A 12,692-nucleotide genomic window follows, 5' to 3' on the forward strand; every position below is an offset into this window, starting at 1 on the left:
AAAGGATAGCATCTGTGTAACCTTTATATACTTTATTTTGATGTGATTGGCACCCTTCGAGCTACATGGAAATAAAAGGGAAGAAGTCTTTAACAATCATGCAGGGTGATTAGATTTTTCTGATTTATTATCTGTATCTATAAACATTTTATTTTCCTACTTCATTACTTTATTATTAATTATGAAGAAACTGGAACAAATACTCAAAATTTTATTAAATAAAGGTCTTGTGATTTTACTGTTTTCATTTTTTCTTTCTCCTTCCATAAACGATTCCTTAAATTCTCCCTTAATTTCTTCCTTAATGTTTTCATTTATTCATTTTTAATTATTCTTTCTCCTTCTTTTCCCCTACTTCCTTTCCTTCCCTTCTAGTCTTCATCTTTATTCTCTTCTTTCCTTACTCTTTTGAAACAGGTAAATCCTTAAATAGGTATTTTTGAGTGTTTATTTTTATGTTTGCCCAAAAAGTACTTCCAAATTTGATGCACAATATGAATACAAATCAGTATTTGCTTGTGCACCAGATTGTCATATCTATATAGATATCAATATAGATATAAAACATGTAAGATTTATTTTTATGTTAATTTCAGAACTCTAGGAAGTAACCAATTATGCTACAGATTATTTTCTCATACTTAAAAAATACACCATATATGCACTTCCAAGTAGGTTGAGTTATATATTTGATCAAAAGTTTGGATAACTACACACTATTTCATATTTTATTCAACCATCTCCTCTAAGCTATTTTGAACGTTTTGGTCTTATGGTGATAAAATTCTAGCCTTGAAAAATAACACATTTATTTCCTTGAACATAAATTCTTAAGAAAGTCAAAAGGTACTCAAAATTTTTAAATTTCATTGGAGAATATCAAATGCTGCTGGATAGTTGAATGCTGTAATTTAAAGTGCTACATATTTGAAATTTTTGTTTTATTTTTGTCAATATGATAGGAATTTTTATTTTATTGTTTTAATCATACTTTTGTGACTACAAGTGAAGTTAAAAATAACTTGATATTTTTAATGCCTCTCTGGAATTCCTTTTTTATAAATTAGCAATTTATATTTTTGCATATTTATTTGATGCACTTGTTTACTTGGCTTGCTCTTTTGAATTATTACCATATCTGTATATTTGTATATCATTATTTGGAAATATTTTCTCTGACCCTGTCACATGTATTTTGATTTTATGACTTCTGTTTGGAGAATGATGCCATAGAGATTTTCAGAAAGTTTTGCAGTGTAAAACGTGTCAATTCTAATCATTGTGACAGATCTGTCATATATATATATATATATATATGTATATAAATGCAGACACACACATACACACACACACACACACATATATGATTTCTCCTTTCTCTGTATCTTTTTATTTTTAATATTTAGCAGTTGGCATAATGGTTAATAGTATGGTTCTAGACTTCAAATGCTTGGGTTCAAATCCCAACTCTAGCTCTTATCAGCTCTGTGACATCAGGCAAGCTTATAACTTCTTTGTGCCCCCTTTAAAATGTAGAGCATGCATTACTTACTACTATTTTCTACATTTCAGTTTCCTATTCACGATAACTCCATATAAAATGAAATTTTGAAAGACGTGGAAATCCCAATGATGTCATGAAAATTAAAATTAGTAAAACCTAGAAAAGTATGACTCACAATAAATTAACAGATTTTTTATTCTTATCCATATTTTTATGCCAATACTACTATTTCTGAGATTATTTCTATCTCAAAGAAGTACATTTTAATAAAAATAAATCCTACAGACATGTCTTTTAAATTTAAATATCATTTGCTTCCACATGATTTATAAACACTGTGGCAAACATAAAAATGGTCCCCAGGTATGTTCACATCCGAAACCCCAGACACTGTGCACATATTAGATTATATACAAAGGAAAATTAAGGTTGCAGAGAGGTTTGCTAATCAGCTGATCTAGAGATAAGCAGATTGTCTTCAGTATACATGGTGGGCCCAGTGTAATCATAAGTGTCCTACTAAACGGAAAAACAGACAAAGGAGAAAGAGACCCAGAGATGTGGCAGCATGAGTAACTCCACTGGTCATTGTTGGCTGTGAAGATCAAAGGGACCATGAACCAAGAATGGGCAGCTTCTAGAAACCGAAAAGTCAAGGAAACTATGTGTATTAATTACTATTTCCATGCAGTGGGTTGGCTTAAAAAACAAGAATTTATTACAGTTTTGAGACTCAAAAAAGGCCAAAATCAAGACGCCATTAAGACAAGGCTTTCTCCAAGACTGGAATTCTGGGCTGGCTACTGGCAATCCTTGGTTCTCCAAACCCATGGGATAATAAATTCTTTTTGTTATGCTGCAACAGAATGCCACAAAAGACTTCAAGGAAAGTAAGATTCTGCTGATACCTGAAATTTGGAATTCTAGCCACCCAAACTGTATAAATAATAAATTCCTTTGTTTAACTAACTAGTCCGTGGTATTTGTTAGAGCACTCTAGAAAATTAAACAATGTGTCTCTCTATTTGCTGTAAAATATTGTCCCCATTACCGTAGTTTTATAAAAGTATTATCTTCCCTATTTCTTCTTCTTTTTCAAAGTTAATTTGACCAATATTGATCTTCTGCATTACATAGTAATTTTAGAATCAGTTCTTCTACAATATTACAAAATTTCTACCACATGAACAAAAGATTTGCTGGAAATTTGAGTGCAATTTCATTGCATCTAAAGATTGATTTGGAGAGAATGGTTATTTTAACAATATTATATCTCTCAACCTAAAAACACAGCAAACCTTTCCATTTATTTAGATGTTATTTACGTTCTCTCAGCAATGATTTGTAGTTTTCAGTGTACAGGTCTTGTACATTTTTTTTCAGATTTATCGTTGAGTGCTTTGTATTTATGATGTTATTGCAAGTGGTATTTTCAGTTTCCAATTGTCCATTGCTAATATATTGAAATGTAATTGCTTCCTGCAATTGCACTTATATTCTTACCACTTTCCAAATCTATTTTTATTAGTTCTCAGCTTTTTGGGTTAATTTCATGAATTTTCTTCATATACACTCATGTTACCCATAACATATGCAGCTTTATGTTTTCCTTTCCCATGAAGATACTTTTGTTTCTTTTGGCTTATTAGCTTTAACTCTGAAATACGTTCATTTCTATTTTTCTGGTGTTCGCCATACATTCTGCATAATTGTATTATTTATGCTTAAAGAGTCACCTTTTAAAGAGGTTTAAACAATATGAAAAAAATCTTACAGTTCTACCTTGTGATTATCATGTTTAGTACTTATAATTTGTTTGTTTATATCCATATTATCATTTAGAATCACTTTCTTTTGGTCTGAGGGAAATTCTATTATATTTTATAAGACGTTTCTATTACTAATCAATTATTTCAACTCTTATACTTTTTTTTTTTTTTTTTTTTTTTTTAAAGGAAAGACAGAGAGAAGGAAGGAAGGATAGAAGGAAGGAAGGAAGGAAGAAAGGGAAACATTTTTAAACATTTTCTTGTTTTATTGTATTCTGTTTCTCCGTTTTTGTTACATGGGCTGGGGCCGGGAATCGAACCGAGGTCCTCCGGCATAGCAGGCAAGCACTTTGCCCGCTGAGCCACCGCGGCCCGCCCTCAACTCTTATACTTTTGATAAACCTTTTCTTTGCCTCTGTTTTTGAAAAGCATTTTTGCTAGCCATAAAATTCTTGGCTTTTTTTTAAAGTATTTTAAAAACTTTGTTCCACTGTCTTTTCAATTGAATTATTTCCTAAAAGAAAAGTATTGCCATCCTTCCATTTGTTCTCTTATCTTAATTGTCTTTTTAATCTGGTTGCTTTTAAGTTTATCATTTAAAATATTTTCATCATAATGCACCTTTGTAATTTTTGTGCTCTGTTCATTGAACTTTATTGACAGTTATTGTTCCAAATACTTCTTCTATTCCCTCTTCTCTCCCTTGGGAATGCCAAAGTCATGCTAGAAGTTTTCCCAGACTTGTTAGTACAAATGAAAGCCATCTGATAGAGAAATAAAATAGATGTAACAGGGAATTACCATAAAAACATAGATTAGTCATATTACTCTCAGGCAAGTCATGTAAAATGTTATTATAGAGTTGAAGAAGCTTGGCACACAATTTTAATTTACTCAAATTCTAAGCTATAATGTAACAAATATCACATTTGATAGGTATATCAAATCAAAGTTTACTGTTCTGTAAAGAGAAATTGTCCGATTATTGAGATATTTTAATATTTCTATGTAATTAATTTTAAGAAGCAAACAAAAATCATAGACATATCATATTACAAACACATGATATAGAGAATATGCAAGTACACAAGTCATTATAATCAGCAATATTTCTACTTCTCTTCCTACCTTCCTTCAAGTTCAACATGTTGATGTAACTTGCTTTGGCCCATGATCTGAGCAGAAATTCTGTGTCCCTACTGAAAGAAAGCATTGCAGATCCCTGCAAGTCACTAGATTTCATTTCCTTGTATCATCATTCCTGATAAAGGAGTCTTCCAAAGATCGGGTCCCTGAATGAAGGTCACAGGGAGAGGGGGCACCCAACCCCTGTATGAATGAGTCTCTTTTTTTTTAAGTTATTAAGTTGGGGTATGTTTGTTACCAAACTATACCTTCCCCAGGCACTACACAAACTGTAGTCTGTAGAATCATTGCTAGTTTCCATGCAGACTAAAATCTGGATTGAGGTAAGGAACTTGTTCCAGAACATAAATTAATTCTTCTATTAAGCATATTGTTTATTTCTGTTGATTGTTTTTTACACTGTAAGAGATTCTGAATAACAGAGGTACTGGTTTGATTCACATTCTAACATAAATTATTTAAAACAGATTAGCATGTAGCAGCCCCTCTTGAGTGGTACAAAATTGACAAGTTCAATTTAATGAAAATAAGTGGGATGTTGACCACAAAACTAGAGACTGTGTGTCATTTATAGAGAATATTCGGGTCATTTATGAAAAATAACTGATACAGTCTCACAAATGAAAACTATTTGGTTTTATATTTGTTGTTTTTTCTTATTACAAGGCAACTAAATCATAATCAAATTTAAAAGCGTAACTTTGAACTTATACATAAATACACATAGATTTAAAGATATTTTAAACAGTTGATGAAATGAAAATTTCATTGTAAAGAACAGAAATATTTTGAGCACATACCACATGCCACACTCATACATTTGATTCAGCTGAAACAGTACCTAAAAGGAGAATTTGGATTTGAAATAACATCAAAGGAAAAGAGAATGGTTCAAACTAAAAGAGCCAGGCATTCAATTTAGGAAATAAGAATGTTAGCATAGTAAAAACAAAAAATAGTAGAAAAATGGAAATAATAACAATAAGAGCAGAAAATTGCACTAGATTCATTATACCATAGAGAGAAACAGATAATAATAAAAAAGATTCTTAAAAATTTAATTAAGCAAACTTTTGTAAATATTAACCACAAAAAAAGAAGGCACAAACATTAATATTAGGAATTATGGAAGAAAATAGGCATAGAAACTACAGAAATTAAATGTAATAACATAATGATATTAAAAATCACCTTTATTTCAATAAATTAAAAAACTTAGAGCAAATATATTTCCTATTTAACTTGTACCATATATATAACCTACATGTACTCTGGAAGAAATAAAGAACATGACTACTAACATAAGCATTAATGCAAATTATAATACTCACACAGAAAACAAAGGAGGCTCAGATCCATATATGTTTCAAATAAATGAAAATACCAATCTCCCAGAAATTATTACAGAAAATAGCGGTATAGTATCATATTTTATGTTAATTTAGCATTTGTAGCAAAGCCAGTCACACTTAGGACAGTGTAGGAAAGAAAATGACAGGCTAATTTCAGTCACAAACGTAGATGCTAGAATTCTGAACAAAGTATTATCAGACTGAGAGAAACAATGTATAAAAATATAACACATCATGATCGGATTGTATTTATGCAGGTAATGCAGAGTTGATTTAATATCAGAAAACAGGCCTGGGGTCCTTAGGAGCAGTGTGGCACAGGACCCCACTTCCTCTGAACATAAGATTATAAATTCCTGGACATACACTATTTTAATATTCCTGAAGGGAAATCCATGTCCACACTCTACCACAAAACTTAGTAGGAGGCTACTTCAAGGTAAATGGGGCATATTCTTCATTCACTTTGTTCTCTCCAAAAGGTTTATCAGCCAAAATGTACTCAGCCTCTCATTAGTCAATAGGCGAAATAATACCCAGAGTATTTCGCCTGAACTGGAGTGTTCCCTTAACATAAGCTAGTGGAATATTGCCTTCAAGATAGAGAAAATAGAGCGTTCATCTTGTAGGAGTATCTGTCAGCTTATAGTTCTATGTTAAATCAATTCGATTAACTTGATTATCATTTCTACATGCAAGTATTTTAATATTGTTACCAGGGAAACCTGGACCTAAACAAGGAGCCCGTGCAGGTCAGCGAGGTAAGCAGCTTTATTATTCGCATCTGCAGAGACCCGCACCGGGGGCCAAGTTTAAGGTAGCAACCCACTGACTCCAGGAGCTAACTTCACCTCCCCTCTTACACTCCACTGCCTTACTCCTCCCCAGGTCACTGCTCATTTGCTCTATATTTTATGCAAATGTATAAGCATCTTCAAAAAATAGCATCTAAATTCGTCCTAGAGGTGGGAAATTTTTCACTATTAAAATGAGCCAAAGTTTATCTTAGGGCAGGTTAGTCCTTTCTGTACTTGCTCCGAAGTCTGGTCGAGCAGGCCTTGCAGTTGTAATTCTTGACCAGATACTGTGCCTTGACTTCTGGGTGTTGAGGGCTGCTTATGACCTGTGTTTTACCATCCCTCTTGGGTTGGCTGGATAAAGAGAATTCAACCTTGTTAGCTTGGATGCGGGAGGGACCTTTGCCATCATCATGGGTTTTGCTGGCCTCAACATCATATTTGTATTAATTATATATTCCTTTTATATTACAATTTAAAACGACTATATTTACATTCTAATTTTAAGCAGTGTTCAGATACATATTTTCAATCACTGCTGACATGCATCCTTGCCTCCTATTGCTTTGTGCTTCTTTGGCTTTGACCCAGATTTCCTCCTTTCTGCACATATAATAAATACCACTGTGTCCTCCAAAATGCAGCACTATATTCAGCATATCTCCCTCTCACATCAAGATCTCTAAATCTTTGTAAAGATTAACTATGAAATACATATATCTATATTCAGTCTTTAAGAAATTTCTTTTAATTTTCTCATCCACCGTACACAGTGTTGGATGACAAGGTTGGTTTCTTCTTGTGTACTTCTCTCTGCAACCTACTAACTGCAGCTCTGCTAGGGAAATCACAGACGCCTGTTAAGAAGCCATCACCCAGCCCTCACCTAACCTTGTCTCCTTTTCTGGGGGAGTCACAAATAGGCACTGAACATCCACCCTCCAACCTTCTGCTACCCACCTCCTTTTCTACTGCCTGCTGTCCCACAACCTGGTAGGACTGTTAATTCTAATGAAAAGTTCTGGCCAGACCTTAAACCCAGAAATCAGGAACAAGCAACCCCAGATGCTTATCAGAACCCGAATTCTCAGTGGCAGGGCTGCCCCTCCCTTTGAGGTGGATAAAAACTAGATTTACCTCTCTTCTCTGATGCTTGCAGAGTGGGGCATGCAGAACTGCCACCTACCCCCCGCCCCCAACCTGGACCAGTCACCTGGAAGACCAGCTTGGAGGGAATTCTTCCTCTGCTCTTTTGGAAACCTTTATGCTGTGAGAGAAAGAGACTTTGCGTCCTCACTAGAATCTTTATGCTGTACGAGTAACAAAGGGATTGTTTGCTGAAAGTTTCTCTTGTGCCCTGAATCTGTGTTCCCATAATGTACGGTTATAGTAACCTACTCCATAAACTTTCTCGAAAAAATCCTCTACCCCACTGACATTTATACCATGTATTTTCATTTATATAATTGCCTTTCCCTTTCTAGGGAAAAACCTTGAGGGTTTTGGTATGTAATTCATTTTGTCACCTTTCTTGCAGTATCCTTGAGTTTAACATCAATGTGAGAAAAAAATTGGGTTTTTATTTCAAACAAGTTTTTTTTACACTTGCCTAAGCCACCGACATTCACATTTGCACTCTAGATGTTCCTATTAGAGACTCATATAAGTTTTATTATTCACAATTATTGGATGCGTTTTTGGTAATAACTCTTCAGTTTTAATGTATAGCCTCTACACTACCGGTTGCTAAACTATAATGAAAGCGAGTCTCAGAATGAATTCTGTCGTACCGTTTAGGCTCAATGACATCCCGAGTCTGTGTCCTTTCAGGCTCTTGTCATTTAACCTGGCAGGATTCACTTGAATCACATGCAACAATATTCTAGCAGCAGAAGTAAGCAAGCCTTCTCATCGTGCAGTGTCAGGCAGCGCAAATCTGTAGGAGCTGAAAACCTAAGGAGTTGTTTATACAGGATGCCTAGTTTCTTATGATGTGTATGCAGGTGGAAGTGTCTCTGCAATCTTTCTACTGATCCACATATATTAATTACTCCCCATATCAACTGTGGAAAGTCCTTCCAAACATCCATTACACTATTTAATAAATCCTCAGTGTACAGGGTAGTAAATACAGCTAATGCGTATTCAATAGTTCTATCTTAAGGGTGGACTTTTTATCTATTTGAAATGTTAAATATCCTCACAGAAAGGGCATGTTTCAGATTACATGAACTCAAATATTAGCTGAAAGAAAAAGAAGAGCCACAGGTACAGGTTTCAATAGATAAACTGATTATAAATTTGAGTGCTTCTTATTTCTCCAGTAGAACTTATTCTGCTTATGCTTCTTAAATTTTAAATATATGTAAATAAATTTCTATTTTGTTTGAGTGTAAATCTTATACAGTTAGGGACTTTGAACTCATTTAGATACAGAAGCAAAATAAGTATGGTTCTACTGGAGAAATATAAAAGCAAAGTTATAATAAATAAAATTAAATAAAAAAGCACATGAGCATCTATTTCCCATATTCTGTGCTAGGAAAGCTACAGTTTTTATCATGTTAAATCCAGGTAGCAATCTGTGGGTAGATTTGATTTACAGATGAAAAATTGAGGCCAAAAATTACAATTAGCTTAGTTTAGTGGAGTCAGAATAGGAACTTAGATCTCTGGTAGTTTCCTTTATATTATAGCAAACTCATATCTGTGTTTAAATTTCTAACTTTTAGAGATCTACAGAATAAATATGCATTAAAACCATGTATGTCTTTACATGTTTGTCAAAATATAATTTGAAAGCTGGTTAATTGATGCACTACCACAGTTCCATATTTGATATATATTGCTATGTTTGTGAGATAAGTGTATTTTATATTTTATTTCCCATTATTACTATTGAGGGGTCTTTGGAAATGTTTACTTACATGGTTGTGTTGATAATTATATTAAATATTTATATAAAATAGCAGTCAAATATTTCAACTGTTATTTCGACTGTTAAGAAATCGAGAAGCTGGGTTTATTAAATGAAAGTAAATATGCATACAACATTGAAGGAGAGTTGAAATTAAAGTCAACCAGATATAACTGGTAGAAATATTTCATAGACATATTTCAGAAAATATATGTATATATATTTTGTATATGTATGCATATATGTGAGATATGCATGTATATGTATGCATATATATGAGATATAAATATACGTGTATGCATATATACCCTTCACTATATACAGTAAATAACTATTTTCAAGCATCACATCTGAAAAGTATAGTGTTGTTTTGTAAAGGGAATATCAGACCATTTTTGATTTGGCAGGATTTATCCTATCCAGTCATGAACTAATGTAAATTTCATATGTCACTGCTGAATTATCAAGAGAAATTATATAAACAGGGAAATGAAGTTTATCAAGGACAGACTTTAGAAAGTCATTATTGGCCTGGTTACATGAAAACAGTACCAGAAATTAAGTGATTGATCTAATTAGATAGCTCACCTCTTATTTTATTCTCCAGAAATTAGCTCTGAGAAGTATGAGGGGACAAATTCAATTTGAGCATTAGAGTTGAAAAATTAACCAGAAAATATGTTCAGAAGCTGATGAAGATGCTAGAAAGGGAAAGATATAATCACACTCTCTATATTATCCCAAAACATGAAATTTGAGTTAATTTTGCACAATGTTTTTTTAATCTCTGTCACCTTGTTGTGCATTGGTGTTTATATCTTTCTGATCTTGGGCAAGCCATAGCACTTCTCAGCTTCACTCTTCTAGTGATAAGTGGAATGGGATAGCATTTTCCAAATTGTATTCTGTGATATGCTAGAGTTTTTCTCAGCTGTGTGGATTATTCATCATGGAAATGATTACTAAAGACTACACAAAGTTTTTCTGAGTCTTGTATTTAAGGACAGGAGAGAGTCGTTTTCTAGTTTGGATTCTGATAGGCTTAATTGATGTGATCTTGAGCAAGTCACTTACATTCTATGTGACCCAATATCCACATGGTAAACGAGAGATTCTTATTTGTACTTTCTTTTCTCACTGGGATCTAATGAGGATAGAGCAGCTGGAAGTACATTGTGGGATATTACATATCACAAATAAATAATTATTGGAACAATCTATCACTACAACTAAAGAGAATTGTGTATTCCAATAGTGAGTCAATGAATTATCACTTTCCTGTCTGAATATAATCTCAACTCCTGATCTACCTAACGCCTTTGTTAAGGCTGGGTGCTAACACAAGTGGGGATGCAACTCTGCTGCTGCTTTGAGCATGAAAGCTATAGTTTTCTCAGGGCATAGGTTTTGAGTGATCTGCCCTCACTGCAGTTGTTTATCTATAGCTAGGCTTACCATATAATTCATAATCTAATTCTGGACACTTTTTAAAGCAAAATAGGTAGTAACTAGATAGCTTCTGGAGACATTTTCGGTAGTGTGTGGGGATATGTGGTCATCCAGTTACTGTAGTGCATGTTTTTGAAGAACATGGGTTTTCCAAGAATACCTTCCATGTTTTGGCAGAAATTCACGTCCGAGATATAATTTGTCTTGATTACAGGTAAAGGTTATCTATGATTATAGATCTAGGTTATCATTGCTAACCTACTAAGGTGAGTCTTCTAGAAGGCCACAAAAACCCCTTCCCTTATTCCATTATCTGGGAACACAAATAAATATTCTAGACTTTTTTGCTGTTAGTTGTGGCGATAATACTAACTTCTAGTAAATAGGATGAAAACAAAAGTACTGTGCACCTTCCAGGCCTATATTTTTTCCTCTTCTGGCTGATTCTGGCAACATTTCGTATGATCTGGAAGTCCTTATATTGAAGATGGAATAGTGATCCTCTGCTTAGGTCCCTGAATGGCTAACAATAGGTCTTTGTGCCCCCACCAGACATCTGGGATGTTAAATGAGCACTAAGTGCTCTTCTGTTGTGTTGAGCCACTGCACCCTTTGTGGTGGCCCACCATTCTCCAACTAATTATTCTGCCATTTTGAATGTCTATATTTAAGGTTTTAAATGCCAAGCTTTGCTCTTCCAGTTTTCATTGGGTTTCTATACATGCTTAATAATAATCACACTTACGATATTCTCCATTTGGAAAAATTCTCTGCTCTTTTCCTGAGATTTCTTTTATTCCCTGAAATTGCCTGTCATGCAACACTTGCCTCACTGGGGTGAGAAAGCTTAAGGATCATGAAATTCCACCACGTAGATTCTTCTAGAGCACAAAACAGTGGGAATGGAAGTCAGTGGTCGGAGTGATGTGGGGGAATATTTTGATAGAATGGTAAGGGAAGATCTCTTTGTTGGGTGATATTTGAGCAGAGAATTGAATGATAGGAAATAGCAATCCATGCAAAACTGGCAGGAAGAGTTTTACATGACTTTGTTAATACTCCAAAACTCAATTTCTTGCAACTCATGCAGGAAGCCAAGAACAGTCAGGGAATAGATCCAACCCTAAAGATTTAGAGTTGTGGGAGTAGCAAAACTCGATCAGCTATATTGTTTGAGAAAAAAGCAGCATTTTATTGGTATTTCATTTAAGTACTGTTATATACAAGTGCTTCTATTACTTCTTATCATCTGCAGTAATACATCTTTATAAGTATAATTGAATAAAGTGCCACTATCCATATATTCCCTGCCTAGTTAATGACTCTAATACTAATTGAAAAGCTTCTGCAGTGTCATAATTCTATCAATAAATCTATGTATTTATAGCACCCCTATCAGTAGAGTATCTCATTGTTTTGACCTGTGCCATTTTAGCAACAGACAATAAAAAAGGGAGGAATAATATCTTCCAGAGCAAACCTTCCTGCTGCACAAGCACATATATTTTTTCAGACCTAGGAAAACGATGACTTTTTAAACCTTCTCCTGTAACTTTTGGATAACTGGATTTTATTGTTCCTAATTTATTTAATACTTGTTAACCACATTATAAGACTATCTGTAAATTGTCCATGTGAACATTTTATTTTCCTTTTGGTCATTGACCTTCTGTTATACGATGTTACTTTAATTACATTTGGAGGATTTTTTAAAATCTTTAATAGTGATCTTAGCAATTGCTAGCCTAAAGCTTTTTC

This window comes from Tamandua tetradactyla, chromosome 22, assembly GCF_023851605.1.
Source record: "Tamandua tetradactyla isolate mTamTet1 chromosome 22, mTamTet1.pri, whole genome shotgun sequence".
NCBI lineage: Eukaryota > Metazoa > Chordata > Mammalia > Pilosa > Myrmecophagidae > Tamandua > Tamandua tetradactyla.